Source organism: Miniopterus schreibersii, assembly GCF_964146895.1.
Source record: "Miniopterus schreibersii genome assembly, chromosome: 5".
Classification (NCBI taxonomy): domain Eukaryota; kingdom Metazoa; phylum Chordata; class Mammalia; order Chiroptera; family Miniopteridae; genus Miniopterus; species Miniopterus schreibersii.
In genome coordinates, this window is record NC_138106.1 from 56,217,133 (window position 1) to 56,243,658 (window position 26,526).

At 40.1% G+C, this 26,526-nt stretch overlaps 1 protein-coding gene across 3 annotated transcripts in view; it reads right to left on the bottom strand.

The window, feature by feature from the left end:
- The window catches only part of PHLDB2 (pleckstrin homology like domain family B member 2), a 200,518-nt gene that overhangs the window by 153,827 nt on the left and 20,165 nt on the right, over positions 1–26,526 (bottom strand). Inside the window, exon 2 of one of the 3 annotated variants that reach the window (XM_081139347.1) lies at positions 19,490–19,631. The exons of the other annotated variants lie outside the window; for them this stretch is intronic. The gene's annotated coding sequence lies outside the window, so the exon portion shown is untranslated. The remainder of the gene's footprint in view (positions 1–19,489; positions 19,632–26,526) is intronic. 3 annotated transcript variants of the gene reach the window in all.

The window sequence follows — 26,526 nt, forward strand, 5'->3', positions numbered from 1 at the left end:
ACTTTACAATATGGTCACTGTTTCCAGCATTTTTTAGGAACTCAGTCTTGCATTGTTCAGTTGGTTGAAAATAAGGGTCAACAAATAAGATGCTCAAGGCACATAGCCCCAGTAATGTAGTTGACCACCCTTGGCACAGTTAGTAGTCATTACCACTATATTATCCACCATTTACTGATCCATTCCCTCTAGGGTCAGACTCTGTAGGGACTAAGTGCATAATACACATCTCATGTACTTATTAACAATTCTACAAAGTAAGTTATTATAATTACCATTTTGCAGATGAGAAAAACTACATCTCAGAAAAGTTAAATAACTTTCCCAAGTCCAGAATCTTCTTAAAGGAATTTGAACTCAGGACCGTCTGAGCCCAAACTATAGTTTCATTCGCTATAGTACCTGGCTTCCCACATGTATATGGCAGAACATTTAATTCTTTCTCTTTTTTTAAAAATGGAGAATATAATTATATGTGCTTGTAGCAAACTATTTTGTTCTTATAGCCTCTAATATCATCCAGACAGAAAGATGTATGCTAAATGTGTCACCAAATATGAATGGTGTTTCCTTAATTGTTGGTTGACAAAATGACTACGTAGTTCCCATAGAAAGTACATTATTACACCTTCTAAGAAAAGTTCTAAGAAGTTCTGTTGAAGACAGCAATCTTTTTTCAAAGGAACTCCTAATCTGATGCCAGGAATCTGATAGAACCTTGAACTACATGCATAATTTGTCGCTTAGCAGAACCCTCTTTGGTTGTGAGGAACAACACTTTGTCCAGTGCTTTCTTCCAAAACCTGAAGTGATGATTGAGAAGAATAAAACTCAGTCTGAAAGAGTCACAAAGGGATTTGATGTGCGAACCTTAGAGTTCCTTTCTTACCAGTTTGACTCCAACACGAGAAAGAACCTAATGTATCTCTCGAAATGACACGTCTCTGCCCACAGTCCCACAATGCTTTCCCTCTGCCAAGAAGGGAAGAAAGAGTTATTCCTTTATTGAGCATCTTCTATGTGTCTCCTGGGTGCTTTCCTATAAATTAGCCTTTTAATCTTTAAAGCATCCCTATGTGGTAGGTTTATCCATTCCAATTTTCCCACTCACTTCAGTCTTTTTTCAGAGAGAAAGAATAAAAGGTAGATAGATTGGAAAAGCAGACAAAAGAAGAGTTAAGGAAATGTTTCAGAGTGGCCTTTTCCTTTAGGGAATGTCAGATTAATGTCATTTAACATAATATTGGCGTATTTGTTCTCTTCCTGGACCTGTCTACCTTTAAGGATGAAGGTCTTGACAAAGAGCTGGACCAATGCCCATGACTTCCAGGTGTACTTCTGACCTGTACTGAGTCCCTCACTATGTCAGTGTTAGTTTTCTGTCAGAGGAGGGTGAACATGCCTATCTACCCCTGCTCCCCGGGAATTTATGACACAAAATAACACCTATCTGAATTACAAGCTTGAAATGACTTTAAACAGGAAAAAGCATAATGATTCTTTTTATCTGTTAGTGCCTTTGCTTAGGTTCCTTTCCCTTATTCTTTAACCATATTTATGGCTGAAATATCCCATCAATTCTCTTCCTAGAACCTTGTGACCTTTTCAGGTCAGAATGCATAAGGTGATCCTACTGACGAAAGTGAGAAGCCTATTTTTGACCAGGAGTCTTGGCCCCTTTCCCATTCATGTTCTTATTCCAGTCTTTGCCAGATTAAAAGATTCTTTACCACCTATTTCTAATATGTTTACTGAAAAATTTACTGCTTTATTCTCAAAGGTTTATTTGGCGGGGGGTGGTGGCTACAAAGTCTATGTTTGTTTAAAAACTGTAGAAAAAAGTATTTGGTGTGTCTTCAACTTGCCATTTTATTTTAGAGAAATATGCAGTAGGGTTGGATCCATCCCAGAATAACCTGGGTGGGCTGCCAGCAGCTCTACCCTCGGGTGGTCCTTTCTTTTTGGCTGTGGCTGTGGAATGTCTCCCTTCTCCCATGGGGGCCTATGTTTTCTTTGACATCAGGTGGACCAGAAGGGAAATGGCAGGGTCAGAAGCAGAGCCCCAGAAAACAAGGGAGAGAAAGCTTAGCGTCAGCGCGGGCCACCAGCCATGGCTTTGGAAATGGATAGAAGCAAATCGAGCACTACAATTCCAGCTTGAAAGGGCTCTAATCTGTAGCAGGTGCTCAGCCACAGTTATACATCAGGAAAAGTCAGTTAAAAAAAGTCTGTGGATGACACAATGGAAAGAGCCTTCACTTCCAGCCTTAGAAACCCAAGTGCGGAAAAGTATCCAAAGAGGAAGAAGGATGTTTCACTTACGAGGACCATTTGATTTTAAATTAACTACTCTCTAAAGAAATTCTGATAGAATAGCACACTATAGAGAATACAATGACTACTTCCAAATGGTGAATTATTGAACTGCGTAAATAGAGAACACATTCACCTTGAGTCACTTGAAGTCATGAGGATAAGAATTGTAAGCTGGATTTTCTGAGTCTATATGGAGCACCTAAAGGCCAAGGAGCTCAGTTCCACTAGAGGTTATCAATACCAAGAAAACAGAAGAACTAGGATATTCCTGAGGAATGGGAGAAACAATCATAGTCGGAAGTATGATACCATCATCCTTCCCATGCTGGTTCCCATGAGGCCATCGGTCCCGCCTACGGTGGGTCCTGTTTGGTTACACCATACATTGAATGTCATTGTTCTATTGATACTATTTCTTCTGGTCTCAGGTGAATTCTTAATGATATTTGTGTCCAATTTTTTCTTTATTCCATTTCTGAGAGAACTCTCTAGGGAGACCCTCAGTAGGTACAGAAGCCTGACTTGACTTGGCAAGTTCTTTTAGATGGGAAGGCATTTGTCAAGTATCAACTATCTTCCAGGGCAGTGGTTCTCAAAAATTGGTCCCAAATACCAGCAGCAACAGCATCACCTGGGAACTTGCTAAAAAAAAATTCTTGGGTACCACCCCAGAGCTACATGAATCAGAAAGTTTGAGGTGTGGGTCAGCACTCCATATTTTAACAGGACCTCCAGGTGATTCTGAGACCATTATTCTAGGACATGTTTTCCTGCCTTGGGTCGATGCATACTTGGGGATGTGTTTTTATTTGAAATCTAGTGTAGGAGAAACAATCACATGTGCCAGGGTCCTGTGGAAATGTTCTGTTCTTTCAGCTAATGTATTTTCTTTCCCCCTACCCTTGATTGGGTACTGCCAGGCTATTCCTAATGAAACAAAAACTGGAGTTTCATAATGTGAGAATCTGAGGGCTTAGTGCTATACAAAATATAACGTGACAAGTCTGCTCCAATAGTTTAAAGGCTCAGAGAGGCAGATCATGCAACTAACACTGCAAAGGCCAACTTTAGATATTAGATAAATCACTTCCCAGCCATCACTTGAATCAGTACACCATTACAATCACACACTAAAACACAGTCACTTGTCAGTAGTACAGATGTGTCATTGGACCCTTCCCTAAAACAAAATGTGCCTTTATTGAGCAGGCTATGAAAGTATGAGAAGGCTGTCTCCCCTGGTTTTATTTATACCATATACTAGGAAATCTTAGATGAGTCAGCACCATGGAAAATGTCCACAGAAGGTAATTGTCAGGAGGGATTTGTGGAGGTTATTTGTGGTTTGCTTGATTGGGACTACAGGGGTGTCTTTAATCTTAAACATGCAGCTGTGATTGAGTCTCTGACTTAAGCCTTGAGGGCACTGCTCGGCATTTGTCTTTATACAAGTACTGGTTAACCCTGGTGAAGTGGGTTTGGTGGGCTAGTCTCCTCTGTTTAGAAGCATGTGCAAGATGAAGAGCTGGCAGTCTTTAGATATCATCTGACCTACTGTTTGAATAGAAGATGCACATCTCCGAACCTCCAGCAAGTACAGATACTCAACACAATTATCAAGTTATATTGTAATTGTTAGTCTACTAGGCTGCCATCACTACTAAACTGAGATCTTTGAGAGCACAGATTTTATTTTAATCATCTTAGAACTTCTGGTGCCAAGCATAGTGCTTGGTACAAAATAGGTTCTTAATTTTTCTTTTTTTGGGGGGGTCGTGGTGAATAATGAATGTATAAACCTTGGATTTTACCTTTGGATTTGCTTCTAGAAGCTTCAATAAGATAAAGCATTGAGATGTTTTAGAAGATTTTACAATTCTAGACTATGTTTGATCTGCCTGAAGAAAATGACCTATTATGTAACCCCTTATTAGGAAAGGGGTTTTTATTTGGAAACCTGCTTATGTAGTTCATTCCACCTATTTATTAAACATAGAACAATAGTATCTTAGACTTTGGTGGGATCCTTAGATCATTTATAATAATGATATTTTAGTTCACTTCTCTCATTATCAAATGACAAACTATAGCCCAAGCAAGATAACTGATTTACCTAAGGGTCTACTGCTTATTACTAGGTAGTAGGGCCTGGGCTAGTGAACCAAAGCTCTAAGTCAGTGCTCCTGCCTGGTGCTCTGTCTTATCTTCTTAATTGAAGTCATTTTCAGACCTCAGACCTAAATTTTTGGAAGAAACAGGAGTTACTTATTAGGCCATTTTTTTTCAGGCAGGTCTAACCTAGTCCAGAAGAGTAAAATCTTAGACTTTGAAAGGGCCTTAGAGGTCACTGGTCCAACATTCCAACCCAGACAAGGATCTCTGCAAACTTCCTGACAGAATGACGTTTAGTCATTGTTTGAACTCCAGTAGTGGGAATGTCAATACCTTATTTCTAAACAGTTCTAGTTGGCACAACTTTCTTCCCTTTATTTCAGTGAAATAAGCACTACCATGCATTTTAATGCACCAAATGCTGACATCCAGAACTACACAGAATTAATCTAGTACTTCATCATGGCAGAGTTCATCTCTTCTCTAAGCCAAGAATTGTTCTTCAAAAGGTAGGGTTGTCAGAACCACCACCATCCTGGTTGCCCTTCTCTGACTATCCTTCAGTTTGCCAATATCCCAATTTAGATGTAAGCACAAAACCAAATATTTTAGATGCTATCTAATGAATAGAGAATGCAATAGAATTTACTTCCTTTTTCATGTGTCCTAGATTTTGTTAAAGAAGTTTAAAATTGCATTAATATGTTTGTCTGCGTCACAGCTGCTTCTTGTATTTTAGGCCAGTTAAAATCTCTAGGTCTATTTTGAGGGGAAAGAAAAGATTCCTGTTACATTCCATATTCATAAATAAATTCCAGGTGAATTAAAATATATATGTAAAAACTGAGTACTAGGGGAAAATAATATATTTTATTTGGAGATTTGAGAAGATGCTCTAAGCATGACTTCCAAAAATGTAAGTCACATAGGAGAGACTGATACATTTTGTTAACTGAAATTTAAAACTTCAGTATGGGAAAAAAGTCATAATATTAAAAATAATAATATTTAAAAATAGAAAACTGAGAAACATGTTTGCAAAATATGTGCTAATAGCTGCAACATTTCAAGAGCCCTTGTGAATGAAATAAAATAGAAAAAAGAAAAAGAGCCATGAATATTTGAGTGACAAAGAAGTAAAATAGCCCACAAATATGTGATGAAATGTTCAAACAAACAAATTTTCAAAGCTGGTGGCAAAATTAGATTGGTAAAAATGAATATAGCTAATATACTGTGTGAAAAAGCATCCTGCAAAATAGGATTTCTCACATACAGCTTATGGGATTATATATATTTTTATTACTTATTTTAGAATAATTTGGAAATATATATTAAAAAATCCCAAGAAAGCAATAATCTTTCTTTCTATAATACCACTTTTCTAAATTTATCCTAAGTAAATTATTAAAGATGTGTGCAAAAATTGTCATCATAGCATTAATTATAATAGGAACATTAAAGTCCCAACAATAAGGGACTGGTTGAGTAATAAATGCAATGTACTAATGATGAACTATTATTATTATGAATTTATAAAATTGATGTAATAATATATTTACTTCACAATATAGTTAAGTGAACCATATGTTACAAAATAGAGTGGTGACATTTTTATAATTTATATGCATATGATATATACGTACTAAAGATCGGGGAATTAGTGCCACACAAACACATTTCTTCTTATCCTTGTGTTCAGGAGTACTAGTTTCATTAGTCATAGTAGCTGCAGTAACTAATAATCTACAAATCTCAGTGACTCGATACATCAAAGGATTAGGTCTTGCTTCTGCTACATGCCAGCGCAGGTTAGGAGAAAGGGGGCCTGCTCCTCATGTCCACTCAGAGGCACTGATAGATAGAGCCTCCAGAAGCTTCTATCATCACTGAGGCACTAATAAAGGATGGGACAACTTGCACAGACTGTATGACACTTCTGTTATTTTGTTGTTAAAAGGAAAATCACAAGGCCATATCTCACTCCAAAGGGAGTAAGAAAGTGTAGTCTTGCAATGAGCGTGGAAGGAAGATCGCTGTTTCTGTGGACAGTCCTAATGATTACCTCATTGACAGTTTGTTTCTCCTATTTGTTTGTTTGTATTTTCTGCTTTTTCTAAATCAACGTATAGAATACTTGATTAATAAAAATTACTGCTAAGACATGTGTCCTTAATAAGTTTGTGGAATGTTGGCTATTATATTTATTGCCTGTTAAAGTATTTCTCAATCTTGATCTTGATTTTATTAGCAAATATATTCTTCCTCCCAGTTTGGTGCTTTTTGCAGTTTTGAAAAATGTCACCTAAATCATCATCAACATGATAGCAGGAAGGGTGACCACTATGATATGCAGAGACTTAGTCCTTCCAAAGAACATCAGTCCACTAAACAATTCCCTTTAACATGTTTGTTTAAATGACTCAGAATCCACCCCCACTGTTTTCATATCGTCCTGTTTACCACCTAGTTCTTAATGCTATTACAACAGACTTTGTCAAGAAACTCATTGAAATCAAAATTGAATTCCTTTTTGGTTTTCACCTGATATAATAATGTTTTAAGTTTGACAAACTTTATTTTAACAAAGCTCCTTTGAGGTGCAGGCAAGGTATTCTGACCCAACTGCCCACAAATTGGCTATCTAATGTTTAATCCTAGAATCTTGCTAAGGAGCAACAGCAAATTTATTAATCTCAAAAGCAGAAGGACACCTTTATGTCTCTGGAGTGCAGGTACATTTATAGCCACTCATATTTTTCTCAAACATGTTCCTCTTTGGAGGTTCCCAGATTGATATGGAAAATCTGGGCCTGGAGACTTGAATACACTTAAAGGAGATATTTGGTTATCTCCTAACCTTGCTCCCGCTTTAGTTCCTTTCTTAGCAATGCTTGTTCTAGTCTATTCATTTAGAGAACTTGTCACTACTAAGAAAAACAGTCATAAATCCCGAAGGAAAGTAGATCTTTTAGATGTAGCTGCCTGTTGAGGCAGACATTTCAGAGAGAAGTATTCGAAGCAAAGGTAAGCAAGAGCTGACTCTTCTCCTATCACCCAGTAGAAGGTTTGCGCAGACTCATCAGAGAGCTTCTAGAACCTCCTCCTGAGCAGCAAGGATTTTCTCATGACCTTGAGGCTGAAGCCATGGATCTCAGAACTTCCGCAAGCACAGTTTCTAGAAATAAACATGTAAAGTAAGGAGTCTCCAAATTCTGAAGCGCAGAGAGCTTTGGGATTTTAGAAAGTGCTGTTTTGGAATAGCCACTGGGGACAGAGGAAGGGCAAACAGATGACTAAGAAGAGAAACAGAACCAAACTGGAAGTAAGGCGAAATAATGTGACATAAGGTTAGTATGTAAAGACTGATTTAAACTATACGATGAAATGCACATGTACATAGATAACCCTAAAAAAGAGATACTCTTTGTAGAAATATTCAAAATGTCTCTTTCTGAATAGGCTGAGAACAAAAATAAAGTTCTCCAGAGCACCTCCTATGGGCTAAGGGCTTGCTCAAAATAGTGCAGAAAGTAGAGAGGGTCATTGTCTTTACAGGGTCATTGGTCAGAAAGACAGACAATTACTAAGCGAGAACTGAAGAGTCATAAATAGTCTGCTGGGATCAGTACTTGGTGCTACAGAAGCTCTAGCAGGAGTTCGCCTACTTTAAGAGGAGGAGGGATGGTCAGGGCAGGCTGCCTGGCATGAATGACATCTAAGCTGAAATGAAAAAGATAAGTGAGGATTTGCCACAGTGAAGAAGAGGGTGGAGAGCATTCCAGATTGAAGAATAATAACAGGGGCAAAAATTTAAAATCAATGAACTATAAAAGCTTAAACTTGAGCCCAAAGATCAGTCAACATTTCTGGGAGCTTGTCAGGCACGGAGAACCTCTGCTTTTTCCCCACTCTCACTTTACATTTTTCAACTGGGGAACATGAGCTATGAGACTAGCTCAGGGTTTGACCTAGTTGTTGGGAACCTAATGTCCTTTCCAAGACTGACCATTTAACTTGGAATAGAAGGTTCCATATTTACCGAAAGTCATTTTCAGTAGAAATCTGGACACTTGCTATGAATGCAAGGGCAGTCATTGCCTATTTTTACATTCTATAATTATTGTCACTTGTATGCAAATAGTAACAGTTGGCTTTACAGTTTTTCTCTCTCCTTCACATCCTCTCGCCATATCTTGCCTCTCATCTTTGGATCCTGTCCCATTCCTGAGATACTATATGAGTAAACAGAGCCTTTGCCTGAGGGAAAGACTAAGTCATTCTTTCCTCGCTTGATAAATTCAAAATAGGTGGGTTGACTGGGGTACGTTGGTGCCAGAAGCAGTGCTGCCCCCGTCTACAGCTGCCATTTCATACTCCAAATGCCAAGGGCTATATTTCATTTGCACTAAGGGGAGTATTTAAACTGCTTGAAAACAATTTGCATAGTTCTCTGGATTCTTTTCTAGATTAAAAAAACCCACTTTTGTGCTTAAGAATTTGAGAGTTGAGAGTGTGGGGGGAAAGGAATGCATCTGCATAGCAGAAGGCTGAAGAAAATTCTAGCGTTAGAATTGAACCATGTTTGGATAACTAATGATCATTTCTGCCATCCATCTGAACCCAGTTTTTTTGTGAATGCACACAAAAGAGAGAGTTGGTTGTTATTTGATAAAAATACTTACAAAAGAGAAGCAAAGAATCCCAGAAGAATGGGCTGTCGGGATGAGGCCATTGTAATTGGGGAGATCCTGACAAACCCTCCAAATTAAGCTCAGTGCTGAGGTACAACATGAGTATTCCAAACTGTTCTGGTTACCCTGCCTGAGGAGGGCCCATCGATACAGAATCTGTTACAAAATTTGGAGAAAAGAGGGAAAAATAGAGGATGAGAGGCATGTGGGCTAGAGCTGTGGGAAAAGAAGTTTTTTGCAAGTGTCAAAATCGGTTTGGGCATGAGGAAATCAGGTGGAAAGAGAAGGAAATTTTAAAGACCTGATCTTCATGGTCAGTCAACCCCTTTCCCAGTCCTTCAGAAGTAAGTAAAGAAGCTGTATTTTGAAAAAATTGTTATCAATTAAACTTTTCTTTAATTGTGATCTTATTCTCTCACTGGGCCACAAGGATGTCAACTTGAATCATAAAAGCTGAACTTGCTGCAACAGATATCTGATTTAAAAATAAACCTTTGGCCCACATTTTGTAACCTAGACACCTTAGAGCCCTTGACTCATGGCTCCACCTATAAAATCTACAGAAGGCATCAGGTGATAAGTGGCTAAATATGGGCTATATAACCCAATCCTTCATTAGCCACAGCTAATTGGGCTGCTGTCAGGGACTTAATAGCTAAGGCAAAAAGAGGCTGTGGGTCAGAGAAAACCCTTTTAAGAATATAGGTTTTGGGAATCTGAAAGACTGTAGATCAGTAATCAGCAAAAACTGAAGCAGGAATGTCATATTATACAACAGTGGTTCTCAAAGTGTGGTCTCCAGGTGAGTAGCATCAGCATCACCTGGAAACTTGTTACTACTCGCCTAGACCTACTGAGTTAGAAACTCTGGGAGTAGGGATCAGCCGTCTGAGTTTTACAGGCCCTTCAGGCGATTCTGATGCTGCTAAAGTTTGAGATCCAGTCTTGTGAAAGTAGCCAGAGCGACTGCATGAGTGGCCTAATGGACAATTTAAAGCTAAAGTAAGGAACTCAGTGTGAGCAAAAGAAAGTTGTAGGTAGAGGATAATGACTCAGAAGACAGAAAGAACTAGAGAGAAAACATGATCTTCATAGACCCCTCAGTTCCAGTTCTGCCTAGGTGTGTCTACACGCACCGCCATGTCTTCTTTACAGATTCAGAACCAATCTTGGATTTCTTAGGACTAAAGTGGCCTGTCCTGAGCCCTAGCAAATAAGTAGAGATGTTTTGTACAAAGTACTCTAAGGCCATAAGTACTATGAAAGTTGAATCACATTTCACCTGAGAGCATGAGTTGTCTTCCAATTTCACTAAGACTGTAGTCACATGAAGTGTTCTAGGAAGGGCAGTCTTAGCCCTAAAGCTGGGTTGGACAGAACATATTTTATGTATTCTTTAATACATCCCAGTGAGGTGGGTCCATAGTAGATCTATTGTCTCACTAGAGCTCCCATAACAAAGTAGCACAAAGTGGGTGGCTCAAACAACAGAAATTTATTCTCTCACAGTTCTGGAGGCTATAAGTATAAAATCAAGGTATTGGAAAAGTTGTTTTTTTTCTTAGGGCTGTGAGGGAAGGATCTGATCCAAGCTCCTTGGCTTGTAGATGGCTATCTTCATGCTCACATGTTGTTTTCTCTGCATGCATGTCTGTGTGTAAATCTCCCCACTCGGTAACGATGTCAGTCATGCTGACCCCATTTAACTTGGTTACCTTTGTTAAGATCCTACCTTAAAATAAGGTCACGTTCAGAGGTATTGTGTGTTGGGACTTCAACATATGAATTTGGGAGGGAGAGCATAATTCAACCCATAACAATATACCTATTTTCAAAATGAGAGGTTATATGACTCCCTCAGGAAGTCGAATGGCTGTGTAAGGGCATGCAAGTCCAGAGCTCTCCCCAGGATTCTGCTGACTCTTCTGCTTATAAAAAACATTTTTCTAGGGCTTGTCAAGTGGTCTGCATTTGCCAGAAGCCAGTCCATTTACCAGAAAAAAGGAGGGCGATGAGGTAGAAGAACATGCAACATTGATACTGGTGTAAAACACGTGTTTCAAGTCTGAAACTAGTTGGAGTATTTAGCAGCCATGATTTCTGCCCAGTACGATAGCGCCGTATATGTCTTTGGAGGGCGATCAGATGAATTCAGCTGATATGATAGAACTGCTAATTCTTTTCCATGGTGTTAAACAGATGGCATCAAACAGCACGTTGAGAATATGATGCATATGAGGGTTATGACAAGCCAGCATCCTTTTGAAGAGAAAAATGCGGCACGTAATTGAAGGAAATCACATAAAGATGAACAGAGAATGAAAGGGCTGCTTCTAGTGATCTGGCACCGAAGTGCCTTTGGCCTTTTTGTTCTTCTAAGTATCCACATCTGAGAGGGGACTGGTCTGATTTATGATACCACACTAAATGTCCCTTTGTCAGAAAACAAGAGAAAAGAAATACCATAAATTCTGAACCTGAATTTTAGAGCTGGAAATCAGCTTCAGATTATATTTTGCATGTTTTGGATTGTTTTAAGAAGGAAGGAAGGAAGGAAGGAAGGAAGGAAGGAAGGAAGGAAGGAAGGAAGGAAGGAAGGAAGGAAGGAAGGAAGGAAGGAGAGAGGGAGGGAAGAAGGGAGGAAAGAAGGAAGGGAGGAAAGAAGGAAGGAAGGAAGGAAAAAAGGAAGAGACAAAGAGTGAGGGGAAGAAAGGAGAAGGGAAGGCAAGAGAAAGAAGAGAAAGCGTAACTCCTCATTTAGGAAACCTTAATGGCTCGACTGTAATCATTAATGCCGTATTGCTGTTGAATAGTGGAGGCAGGCACTGTTCACGGGAAAGAACCACTATCTTTGGAGAGAGTGCATTTTCCCAGAACTTCCTGTGGCAAATGATCCTACCTTCCCTTCAAAGCCCTTCTGTCTGGCTTCCTGTGTCACTGCATGTGACTGCCTCTTGGCTTACCTTCCTGTCTCCTCTTTTCTATGCTGTTTAGTGGCAGTTTTTCTTTTGGTTCCTAAACTCTACACACTTTCCAAATTTTTGTAAGTTGGCCATAAGCTCTTTAAGGCCAGAATCTACCTTCTATTTTCTTAGCAATATACGTGAATGCCTTCAGCCTAAGGAACTTTGGGGAGGATGCATTTCTGTGTTCTCTACCTGAGAAAGATTAGAATGGAGCAAGCATAATAATTACCATTGATTGGCTCCAGGGCCAATTGCCAAATCTCAAGGACATGCATATTATTAAATTTCCCACGACTAAGAGAAGGGGAAGGTTATATGCAACATCAAGGGTGAACTGTGACTTCTTTGTACTCTTACGCTGGCCTACGTCCTTGAGCTCTATGTCCAGGTGTATAAATCATTACTAACCCCTTTCCCTTCCTTCACATTTTCCAGTTTCCTAAGACAGGGTACAGTTGATTCAGTATTTTGGCAGGGAAAGATTTACCCTCAGGAAGTTGGACTTTCCAGGATGCTGATGGGACATCCCAAAAAGATTAACTTGAAGGGTGAGGCATAATTGTAGGAATGTGAGCTCAGATAGTAAATTAATATTTTGTTTACAAAATAAATATCGAAGTCCATAAATCATAAATTCTTTGGAAATACGAATGGAAAAGGACTTTCCGTAAATTGAAATGTTGTCCTATGTACCATACTAAAGAAAGGTTTTGCTAGTCCCACTTAAATGACAAAGAGACTTAGAACAAAATACAGGGAAGTTCATATAATAAATGGGATTCTTGCCCAGATCCATTTATACTCCAATTATACAAGTCATAACCCAGTCCACATTTAAATAAGGCCTCGTCTTCAAAAGTGCCTCCTCAAATAGCAGTTATCAGTGTTTTTCATTTTAGTTATTCATAAGCATCTGCCCAGAAGCTTGCTCTGTGTTCTTACACTATTTTTAAGGGTCTCCTGCCTTTGGCATTGCTGTGCAGGAGCTTAATATCTCTGAAAAAGAGCTGAATATGTTCCAAAGCTTGCACTTACTCCTCTGAGACATCTTCAGGGCTAATTTTATAACAAAGCAATGAGGCATACTTAAACACCTTATTTGAGAAATGAGGGCCCATTTCCATTAACTCAATGAAAATTCTTGGATCTCATTAATTTAGCAATAAGATATAAATGGGTCCCTAAATATGCAATTGTAGAAAAATATGAGAGTTTTGCTAATTTGTTTACTAGAGGAAACATATATCAAATAATTATTCTCTGAGTCAAATATCAAGCCAAAATTTTATTATATACAGTTCTATAATTATATATTTTTAGTCATTCTACTCTACTTTTCTTTATATTTAGCTTTCAAAATAAATTGGAGTCCATGAACATAAATTGCATAACATAAAAAAAAAAAGTATAATTAGGAGATGGTCTGGCAGACGCTGCAAAAAATCTTGATTAGCTATCATTTTAAGAGCTTCCAAGCCCCCTTTATAACACCTTTTCTGCTTCCAGAGTGCTTTGGGCTATATCAAATTTACATCACACTTTCAGCACCTGTACTCTGCATCTTCTCACTCCTACTCCTTGACTCAATAGTCTTTCTAAACTATCATCTACATGCCCTTCCATGTTATTTTCTTCCCTGGTTACTCAACTTTTTAATCTATAGAGAGAAATGATCTCGACTGAATAGATTAGAACTGGATTCTTGAGGGTTGTTTTCTAAGGGTGTGGACCCACCATGCATCTGGCAAAATGATAGGCCAAGTCATCTCCCTTTGATCTGTCTGCTCTTCTGTTTCATTTATAAATGATGATGATAATAATAATAATAGTTTTGGGGAGTGTTAGTAGTGTTGTGATATAAATTTTAGTTTGGTTCCCCTTGCAACTCATTCCCTATGGCACGTCTCTCGCTTCAGATGCAGGCGGATGCCAGTGCATCCAGAGTATTTTCACATTTCATGGCCACTGTGTTTGGTTTCTCAGCAGCACAGAGGGATATTGGACTGAGGAGTGAACCACACCCAAGCTGTGGAATTGATAAAAGAGCTGGATAATAAAAATATTTCTCTTTGGGCTAGGTTTGGCAAACCCCTCTGTTTAAATTAAAAACACCATGAAGTTTGGACCTAGTAAATTGACATTGTTCTTTGAAATAAAAAGAAATTAACATGACAAAGAATGTGCCAGAGTTAGGATATACACATGACTGAAATGATTTCAAGTCAGCTTTATTGCAGCTTTTTTTAAAAAGACAAAACCAGAAAAAAAAAAAAGTGAAAAGCAGTCCAAGCTTTGATGGCAGTGCCCTTTCCCAGGGCCCTGCATTTCTTCTCACATTTCTGGCCCTAGCACTTCCTCAGTCCACACATCTTGAACCAGATGGGCCAAGACACTCAGCACTTTCATCCCTAGCATCTTCCTGTCCAATCGCCATCGATTTCCTAGAGATGGATTGTTCATAGGTACCAGGATTCAGGACCAAATCTGTTTGTTTCCTTCTGACCTTATTAATTTCTAAATCACTAAAACATACCCGAAAGGTCACTGGTCAAAGGGTAACACTGCAGCCTAAGGGAAAGTTCTGCGAAACACTGGCCGTGAAATGCATTCCTGCAGTACATCGCCCAGAGGCCTCTCATGGCCTCTCACAGACCTAACCTGAGGGCCTCATGAGGGCTCCGCAGGGAGGGCAGCCACCAAGGAAGCAGCCCAGGTAGCCACTGATGGATGACTGGATAAAGAAGCTGTGATACGTATCTCATACATACACACACACACACACACAATGGAATATTACTCAGCCATAAAAAACGAAATCCTGCCACTTGAGACAACAGAGATGGACCTAGTGGGTACTATGCTAAGTGAAATAAGACAAATACTGTGTGATTTCGCTTATATGTGGTATCTAAAAAAATGAACAAACAAAACAAAACAGGAAGAAACTCATAGATCCAAAAAAACAAACTGATGGTTGCCAGGCGGTGGGAGGGAGCGGGGGGAGGAAATGGGTGAAAAATATGAAGGGGATTAAGAAGTACAACTTCCAGTTATAAATTAGTCATGAGGATGTAATGCAATAGTATTGTAATAACTATGTGCATGACAGATGGTTACATGGTTATCATTTTGCAAGGTATATAAATGTCAAATCACTATGTTGAACACCTGAAATTAACATAATATTGCATGTCAACTATAAATAAAGAAAAACAAAAACAACATCAAAAAACAATGACGGCTCTCTCCCAGGCCCTGGCTTTCTCTTCTCTGTGGAGCCTGTAGATCCTGTGCACACAGAGGAGAAATATGTGAAGGGCTGAACCCTCGCCACTGATAAGTGTTCCTAGACTTTGGCTAAATGGAGAGGTCACCTTAGTACTGAATTTACTATCAATTAAACACCATTTACAACTTCTCTTTGATTAGGCCAGTTTGCCTCCTTGCTCCCTGCAGTCAGCACAGCTTTTCCAATGAGGAGTGAAAAGAGAGAGCTTCAACAAGTTGAAGCAGCATTCATGACGAAACTCTACTGTTTGGGGGATACTAGAATAAAGGTAAAGCTCCAGCCAGTGTCGTAATTATGACCTGTGTTACAGTAAGTCTCAGGAGTTAACTGAGAACAAGCATAAACACTTTGTTAAGTTCCTGATAGTAAAGCAGCTATGTTTATTCATTTAATCAGCAAAGGTTTATTAAGCAGGCACTCTGCCAGGCAAGGGATTTACAAAGACATAAAGATAATAAGCCATTGTCTCTACCCGCAAGAGAAATTCAGGTCAGTCGATCACAATAATCCAGTGGCATGGATGATATGTGACGTTCTGGAGAGATCACAAAGGTGTGGAAGCTGAATTTATCTGTCCTCAAGAAACCCCCAAGTACACGTTGGGATCCATGTTCACATAAGCCTTGGTTGTCCTACATACATTTGGGTCACGCAGAGACTCTCATACCTTCATGCTCATTGAAGGTATCTGGGAAACTTGATGAAAATGAGATTCCCGAGTCCCCAGTTTCTGATGATGTTGGTTTGGAGCAGAGCCTGTGAAACCACATTAATTTTTATTAACAAGCTTTTTCAGGTGGTTCTGCTAAAAGTGGTTCTCAGACTACACTTTGAGTAACGCTGTCATTCAAATTGAATTTCCTGCTTGTCTCCTTCACCAAAGACTCCTCTCAGACCTTTACAAATTCAATCCTGATAGCAAAAATGTAGCTAGCTAGCTGTTTACTGGGGTTGTTTGTTTCTATGCTTATACCCACCCAGGAAAGGTGTGCTGGGAGTGCACAGAGGAGGGCTTCTGGCCTCAACCAAGTTCTCCTCTCTCTGTGCAGAAAATCCAAACTAAGTTGTCCCATCCTTCCTCAGGTGTGCAGGCCTGAGAGTCTTCATTGCTTTTTGTTGTTTTTGGTTTTCTTTATTTATAGTTGACATGCAATATTATGTTAATTTCAGGTGTTCAACATAGTGACTTGACATTTATATACCTTAAGAAATGATGACCATGTAGCCATCTGTCACACACATAGTTATTACAGTATTATTGCATTACATCCTCATGACTAATTTATAACTGGAAGTTGTACTTCTTAATCTCCTTCACCTTTTTCACCCATTTCCTCTCCCCCCCTCCCCTCCCACCGCCTGGCAACCATCAGTTTGTTCTTTGGATCTCTGAGTTTCTTCCTGTTTGGTTTTTTTGTTCATTCTGAAGAAGGCACACGGGGAGGCACTGTGGGAGGCGTTTTCTTTACAAAATCTTGTCCTTCCCTGAGGTATGGGGACATGCAAAGCGAACAGATGAGCTCTGGGGGATGTCCTCTTGTGGTTACTTATACCTATGAATTTGAACTAACAAAAATTCTAAGGCAAATAAAAAAGAGAGTTTACACTTCGCTAGGCCCCTGACACAAACTGCTTTGTAAGAAGCATGTCATTCCCTGTGTCTACCTAGCCCAGGGTGGATTGAGGCATTTCTGAGTCCAGAGATCAGACAGTGGACAGAGCTTTTAAAAGCTCTCCCTAGCTTTGGGGGTCAACCCACTGTCACAAAAACCTGACGCCTTAGTCACTTATGTGCTACGCCTTTTCCTGGGTTTACTTTCCTTCCTTCTCACTCCTTCCTGTTCCCTGTTGTAAATATCTTTAAATTTGTCTCTTTCTATAAAAAGTATAAAAATAATTTATTAAAAACCCTAGAAATATGAAATTAAATCCTTTTGAACATGCAGTCTGTAAAACAACTTTTTTGATACATTTTGGAAAATATTTTTCTCTGCACAGGGTATCCTTTTCAATAATAATAACACTATAGGTTTTGAGCCATTTTAACTACATTCCTTGTTCTTGGTAACGTGAATGTGTAGAGGTTCACAGTTCCAGTAAGAGAGAAGTAATAAATTCTCACAATGATGCTAGCCTTCTATTTTAATAGAAGGATGGGTGGGGGGATTCTATACTAAATTCAAAGGGTTTTTTGTCAAAATGCAGAAATTAATAAAAACCTAATAGGGAAAAACTGACTTTTATTTAAAGGACTAGGATTCTTATCATTGCCTCCCTTTGCTCCCTTCCAAGAGGAGCCGTAGAGCATATACTGGCAAGTTCCTGGGTTGAGAGTCAGATTCTTACTTTCAGTTTCTCATTCCATTTTTGTGATCTAAGAACCATGCAATATTGGGAAATCACTTCATATCTCTGAATACGTTTTTCCATTTGTGAAATGGGTATAGTAATATGAGCCCTCTCGTAGTATTCCTGTAATAACATAAATTAAAGTGTTTTATATACTGTCAAGAATTTTCTCAACTGTGTTTCTGTACTCTTCTAACCTGGTATGTGTGTGTGTGTGTGTGTGTGTGTGTGTGTGTGTGTGCACGTATGTGTGTGTGTGTGCTCACATGCCAGGGCCGAAAGAATTGTTGTTCTGGAATAAATAAATATTGTAAAAGTCATGGATCCTCAGAGGACACCACTTAACATTTGCATTAAAAATAGTATCAAAGGAATTAAATGCCAGACTAAATTTACGCAGCTTTCTGTGAATTGGTAATCTCTCAGGAAAAGGGTACACAGGCGTACAGGGTGGGGCAAAAGTAGGTTTACAGTTGTGAGTATGGGGAACAGAGTTTATTCTTGTATAATTATTTATTATTTATTGTATTCCATATGAACAACTATAAAACTACATTTGCCCCATCCTGTATATATACACACACAAAAAAAAAAAAAAGGAGAAAAAGTAATGAGCAAACAAAGATCTAAATACTTGCTTAGGGATGATAAATGTTTCCCAGACAGTTTCTATACCCCAGGGGAGCCTGGTATCTGGAAAAATACACTGATGATGTAATGAGAACTTTTCCCAGAGGAAGCACCTTCTATTGAGGAAAACACAGGCCTCTGGATGCCGCCAATGGTTTTCAGCTGTGTGGCTCTGGCCTGTCTTTCTCATTACCTCAGTTTTCCATTTATGAACTGAGGATTCTGCTCCTTTCTCTAAAATACTTTATAGAAATACTGGAAAGTAAAGTAAATTTTGTGAAATTATATAAAAAGCTAAAATATACGGTAACTAAAATTCAACAACAGATTCTATGGGTTAAATTATCTTTATCTTCAAAACTGCTCAGACACTTGTGGCAATCACTAGTCAAATATACCCAACCCAGCAGGGTTCTTCATCTCTATCTAAACCATATGTATTTCATCAATTTGTATCCATCTGCCCAAACACTTACTGAACAGAGAAGCTAAAGATCTTACAGTGTAAGGATAGAACGAAACACAGGAAAACCTGGAGATGAGGAAACCCAGCTCTCTAACATCCCTCTCCCTCGAGGTCGAATGAACACTCTTAAGCATGCTCCCAGCACCTGAGTCTTACGCTCCATTATTTGTGAATATAGTTATGAGGCTCCAACAAAAACTTGATCTAGAGCCACAAAATGTTTACACTGGGGAAAGGCAAATGATGAATGCTGGTTGGCAGAGATGTGTGAAATAAAATAGCCTGTCTTTATAATCTCCAGAATGTCAAAATATGGGGAAAGGGTGGTGTCTGATAGCGTTGCTGAGCAAGGGTGTAGCCCTAAGTGAACATGTTTACCTGGGCATTGGGCTTCCCCTGGGCCACTAGGCCCTAATAATCTGGACTGGCTTCCCCACCCTCCTTTCAGCCTGGGCACCTGGTTCCTGGTAAAAGGACACATTTTTCTCTCTTCTCTAGTCCAAGCCTCATCCAAATAGGGTTTTATACACAAGACTGAGGTCACTTATGTATGTATTAAACACAACTTAAGCCAGCAGGATAACTAATGATTGCTGCTCTTAGGTCATAAATAAAAGTCCTGTTAAATGTAGATATTCACTAACAATTTCCATCTGGCAATACTCACAGTCAAGTGTCTGACCAAGGGTCAGAGGTGAAAGGGAGGCAGAAGTTCACTGAAGGTATTGTTTTCATTGGCTCACATTTGAAGATTCAAGAAATTTCTTATCTGTGGCCAGAGGGCTCCTTGGGCATTTGCGAATCTCTTCCTTAGGAAAAAATGAGAGTGGGAGTTTTTGCGATGGTATGCACGTTAAAGCATTCCACACATGAATCTAAATATTTTCTCGGAAGACCTCTGCACGTAGGCCCAGCTAGACAACGCAAAATAAGCTGGCAAGGCAGAGCAAACTCTAGGAATGCAGATGGTTTTGGGTGATGAGAGTATGTAGAAAGACATTTAAATCCCTGGCAGCTGTATGGATTTTTATTCAGCACGGGCCCATTATTCACATTGCCATGGCAGTGATTCATTTATCTGTGGCCAAATCAGAGGGTGTGGGTGAGGGACTGGCTGGCTGGCTGGTGGGCGGACCTACAGCTCTCCAGAGCTCTCCAACGGTCCTTGAATTCTTGTGGCCGACCACTTCCATTGTTTTCATTCATGGGCTAGGGCTTGGTCTAAGAGAGGAAAGGGTTCCCTTTAGGTCATGTTTTTAGCACCATAGCTCTCAACAACTGTCCTCTTACATTTTCTTCCTCTACCAAGGCACCATGACCACAGTGTGCTGTTTACCGAAAATAAGAATGTAGCTACTGAGAATGGGATCGATGATAATCATAGTTGTTGCCATTTGTTGAGCTTTCACTAAATGCAGGGACAGTTCTGAGTACTTTTACATAATATTTTATTTAATCTCACAGCAACTAAATGCGTACGTCATGATCATTAGCCTCCTTTTCAGATAAAGAAAATATGTGTTTTTTAATGTTTTCTCAAACTAGGAAGTGGCATAGAGATTTAAATAGTGGAGTCAGGGATTTAAAACACACACATACACAAAACACCTCTGCTTATAGTAACAATGTTTTTTCCCCCAATTCTGATTTATGTTACCAGAAATATTTGATTCCCTAGTTTGGTAGCAAAAATTTTCAGGATCTTCTTAGTGGAATGTGGAAGAATGACAAATGCCCTTTCACTGGCAGGAGGGGTTCTTACCGGGAGACCCCCCAGGCCTGTGAGGGGCTGTGCTTCACCCAAAGCTGAGTGCAGCTTCCCTCTTTTGTCTGCACCCAAATCCTTCAGTGTATCAAGCGCTGGGGGAAAGAATACCTTTATAGACCTGGAAAAAAGTCCCTTCACTTTTTGTACACATTTCCTGTCACAAATCAGAGGTGACCACACTGCCCTCTATCTGATCAGAGTAACCAGACAGGAAACTTTGAGGCCAGATGCCATACTGAGGTGACCTTCTTAGTCGAGAGAATTCATGTGAAGGAACCCTTTGCTTTAAAACTGTAAGGATATCTGTGCCCCTGTAGCTCCCAGTACCTAGTAAGGGCCCAGTAAGGGTTTATTAAATAAAGTAATGCCTCATCTTAGTTTATGCCAAGTTGGGAAAATTCTGCATTTGTCCAGGCTGGAATATTCCACATTTGGAAAGTACTTTTAGAGCAGGTGTTAAGTTGAGGTCTTCAGAAAGTACTGAACCCTCAGAAATGATGTGGAAAACTTTGTATCTACATGTGGGGAATTCAAGGAGGGTCTTAGCATTCACCAAATTGTTAAGAAGGTTCTAGAACCAAATTATTGAAGAATCACTTCTGTGTGGTTTATAGAGCAATTATATTTCATTATTCTGTTGGATCTCTACAACACTACTATGTGAAAGACATTATAATGATCCCTAATTTACAGAAGAAGAACATGTGATATTGAGAAAGATGACACAGGTATTAAACAAAAAACCTGGTGATCAAAATTACAACTAAATTATAGAACAACCACACTTGAGAATCACCTGAAAACTAGCTGACCAGAATTCTTATAACCACATATATAAAGAAGAAGCCACATGGAGACTGGTAGGAGCGAGTGGAGACACAAAATGGGCCAGTCCCACACTCACCTGTGATGGTCAGGAACTGGGAGGGATATCTCAGCTGTGGAGGTCCTCCCTGAGGGGCAGGCTCCCACTACCACTGCCAGGAAGAGGAATGTCCACAACTCCCTGCTGTGAAAATCAGCAGGGATTCTGTCCAGGTGAGAGGGAAGACTGCTGGGGTCCCAGATTTTCCTCTTAAAGGGCCAGAGCAGACTTACTTGCTGAGAGATGCCCTTGCTTTGAGCTCCAGTGCTGAAGCAGCAGCTCAAGAGGTGCTAGGGACATACAGAAAGGAAGCAAAGCTTCTGGCTTCAGGGCAAGGGCTGGAGGAGCAGCTCTCTCTGTCATCTCATTTCTTTGTTGGGCCCTCCTTACCCTCTCCGAGAGAGCGGGTGCAGGCTGGCACCATAGCTGAGTCTCCAATAACCTAGCTAATACCAATCTGACAAGAAGAAGAAAGAAAAGACATCCCGACTGGAAAGGAAGAAGCAAAACTGTCATTATTTGCAGATGACAGGATACTATGTAAAGAGAACCCTAGAGTCTGCCAAAAATCTATTAGAAGTGATAAATTCAGTAAAGTAGCAGGATGAAAAAATTAATATTCAGAAATTGCTTGCATTTTTATACACCAATGATGAACTATATCATAAAGGGAAACAAAGAAACCAATCCCATTCACAATTCCCTCAAAAATTACCTAGGAATAAATTTAACCAAGGAGGTAAAATACCTGTTCTTAGAAAATCATTAGACATTGAAGAAAGAAATTGAAGAGATTCTAATAAATGGAAGCATATATTGTGCTCATGGGTTGGAAGAATTAACATTGTTAAAATGTTAAAATGCCCATACTACTCAAAGCAATCTATAGAGTCCATGCAACCCCTATCAAAATACCAATGGCATTTTTCAAATAACTAGGAGAAATAATCCAAAAATTTATATGGAACCATAAAAGACCCTAAATAGTCAAAGTAACCTTGAGAAAGAACAAAGTTGGACATATCAAGTTACCTAATATCAAACTATACTACAAGGCTATAGTAATCAAAACAGCAGGGTACTGACGTAAATACAGACACATAGAATAGAGAGACCAGAAATCAGCCCATGCCTACATAGTCAATTAATCTATGACAAAGGAGGCAAAAACATACAATGGGGTCATGATAGTCTATTCAACAAATGGTGTTGGGAAACTGGACAGATATATGCAAAAAATAACACTAGACCAATGTCTTATATCATATACAAGAATAAACTCAAAATTGATCAAAGGCTTAAATGTAAGGCCTGAAACCATAAAATTCCTAGAAAAAAACAGGCAGTAAAGGCTCTGACATTGCTCTTACTAATATATTTTTGGATATTTCTCCTTGGCAAGCAAAACAAAATAGACAAATTGGGTCTGCATCAAACTAAAAAGTATTTGCACAGTAAAGGAAACCATCCACAAAATGAAAATACACTTACTGAATAGAAGATATTCACCAATGATTCATCCAATATGGGGTTAACATTCAAAATATATAAGGAACTGATGCAATTTAACACCAAAAAGACAATCTGATTTAAAAATGAGCAGAGGACCTGAATAAACATTTCTTCAAAAAGATCCAGATGGCCAATAGACACGCTCAATGTCACTATTCATTAGAAAATGCAAATTAAAACCACAATGAGATATCACCTCACACCTGTCAGAATGGCTAGCATTAAAAAAAATCAACAAACAAGTGTTGGTAAGGATGTGGAGAAAAGGTAACTTTGTGGGATTGCAAATTGGTGCAGTTTCTGTGGAAACAGTATGGAGGTTCCTCAAAAAATTAAAAATAGAACTATCGCATGACTCAGCAATCCCCCTTCTGGGTATTAATCCAAAGAAGTCCAAAACACTAATTTGAAAAGATATACTCACTACTGCATTTACTGCAACGTTATTTACAATAGCCAAGATATGGAAACAGCCCAAGTGCCTATCAACAGACAAGTGGATAAAAAAATCGGTAATACATATATACAATGGAATATTACTCAGCCATAAAAAAGAATGACATCTTACCATTTGCAACAACATGGATGGCACTACAGGGTATTATGCTAAGTGAAGTAAGGCAGTCAGAGGAAAACAGATACCATATGATTTCACTTATTTGTGAAATCTCAGAAACAAAATAAACAAAACAAACTCATAGATACAGAGAACAAACTGATGGTTGCCAGGTGGAAGGGTTTGGGGGACTAGGTGAGAAAAGTGAAGGGATTAAGAAGTACAAATTGGTAGTTACAAAATACTCACGGGGATGTGAACTACAGCATAGGAAGCACAGTCAATAATATTCTAATAACTACATATGGTGTCGGGGGTACTAGACTTATTGGGAGATCACATTGTAAGTTATATAAATGGCTAATTGAAAAGTAATAAAAAAGTTTAAAAAGCCTGTTTTGTTCTCCCCATTTGCAATGTGTGTGTATGTGTGCTCTCAAGTGCGTGTGTTTGCAGAGAAAAAAATGCCAACAAGGAAATGTTAGAGGATTTACGTGACTGACTGGTGATTGGCTTTTTATCTTCCTCAAGATTCAAAGAATATGACCAAGTCTTTTTTTTTAATTCTCACCGGAGGATATTTTTCCCTTTGCTTTTCAGAGAGAGTGGAAGGGAGAGAGAGAGAAACACTGATGTGCTCACATCGATTGGTTGCCGCCTGCACGTGGGGCCGGGGATCCAGCCTGCAGCCGAGGTACGTGCCCTTGGCCCGAATCAAATCCGGACGCTCTAACCACTGAGCAACCAGCCAGGGTGGGACCATGTCTTTTCGCCCTCCTTTTAGCTTCAGTTCTCAGGGAGCTGCTTCATATAAGCTGGCTCTGGCCTTCAGCTCAAACCCTGACCCCTCCATAGATTTTCCAACCCAGCAGAGTAGTGTAAGAACCAGGAGGAAGATGAACTGCCATTTACGTTGAACGTTACTTTCTTTATCTACATAACGGAGTTAAAAATACCACTTACTCTGACCCGAATACATTTCTCTCTCTTTTTAAAGGCAGTTGAAAGCATAAGTGATTTCTGGATCGATTCTCTTTCCTGGGTGCTTGGTACTGCCAAAGATCTGGGACCCATTTCCTCACCCAAAAACTGAGGGCCTTGGGAAGACATAATTTTGTGGATGGCTTTCAGCTCTAAGTGCCCTTTGACTTGTGGAAGGAGAGTGGTGTGGGGGTAAGGGAAAATGTAAAAGCCAAAGAACAGCCAGCGGGTTATGGTTCCTGGAGTCATTACTTTCCATCATCTTCCTCCACTGGGGTTTGGGCTTTTCCATTTTTCGTCACTGCGCCTTGAGTGCCAGCATCATCCCTTCTCCCACCTCATCAGGAAACCCATTGGTCACACGAAGGCCCTTAGAACATGGGTGCTGTTGGGGTGAGCTGGGAGGAAAGGGTGCCTCCCGCCTGCCTGCTCTCTCCGCCCTCCTTCTGGAAGGACAGATTGGTGAACTCTCACACTCCTTGGAAGCCGTTGCCCAAGGCTGTTTTTTTCTATTGACAAAAGACACATCGGAACCGCTCGGACGTGCTCCTCATAGAGCACTGGAGAGAGTCGGCCCTGTGACCGGTGCGGGCCTCCCAACACTCAGGCTTGGTGACTCTGAAATTTTTCTTCATGATCATATCATGGGGGAATTAGCGCTTTCTCACTCAGCAAGCACGAACTAAGGCTTGGAGGACAGTGTGACTCATGCAGAAGGAGGGGGTTAGAGTCCGAGCCTGAGTGAGTGGCCTCGTTCCCGCTCGTTGGCATCGGAGCCACTGTTCGCAGCCGCACCGGCCTGCTAAAGGCCCCGAGGAGCAGCGTGAAAGCAATCGGGCAGAAACGGCGCCCTGAAACTGAGCGGCGCGGCCGCCTTCCCTTCCTCCCACAGAATCACAGCATCTGGAGGCTGAAACCTGAAGGTCTAGGGAGGACCTTCACCAGAGTTTCCTTGCGAAACCTGGCAACACGCCATATCAGCACGCACATGCTGGGGCAGAAAATGTGATTGATAAAGAAGTGAGGCTCGGGTGGGGATAGCGGGTTGAGTACTTTATAAATCCAGGCAGCAAACCAAGTTAACCATGCAAGACTGAAAAATGTACAAAAGACTATGCCGCTTTACCCTTCACTCTTTGAAAACGTGAGCATGTGTGTTTATGTGTGTGTGTGTGTGTTTATGTGTGTGTGTGTGTGTTATGCGCTTTCAGGAGTTAACGGGTGTTTTTGTTCATGTGATCACTTTACTATATAATAACCATCATTCCTTGGCTGCCATCAAGGGCCAACTGCTTCCCAAACATGACTTCATTGGATCCTCCCAGTAATCCTATGAGGTAGGTGTTATCTCTATTAACAGAAAAGTGGATTTCAAGAGGCTCATACCTGGCCCAGGGTCACAGGATGTAAGTAGCATTGTCAAGGGTCAAACTCAGATCTGTCTGATTCCAAGGTTGTGACTTGGCCAGAACACCAAACTGCTTCCTTTCTATTGTGGCAATATGTTTTCCTGAGCAAATAGAGCCTTATCTGCTCCTTTACCTGCCCTAGGGTAGAAGTAATAACAATGAAAATAGCCAAGAACTGTCCAAAACACTTTCTAATGTATTCAATAATTTATTCCTTGTAAAATCTCTCCAAAGAGTCGAGCCCCATTTCTGGATGAGACTAAGGCATGGGTAGATTGGAAAACTGGCCCGAAGTCACCCAGCTAGATAGGAAGGGGTGGAACTGGGAATCAACGCTAGACAACTGGGCTCCAGAGCTTGTGCAGGGCACCTGGAGACTAAAGTAGGCTGCTGGAGAGAGAAGTCACTCAATGAAAACCCATTGTACAGATCAGGCTGGTCCAGGCCCACATTTAACACAGCTTGTGAAATGTCCACGCTGCAGGGAAGAATCCCGGTGAGTCGATGAGCCCAACCTTTAAGTCCTTGGTGTCCATTGCCTGTCTGGCCAAACACCCAGCTGCAGGCAGGGTCGTGAAGCTGGGGCAGCTGTGCTTTCCCGCCTTTCCTCAGG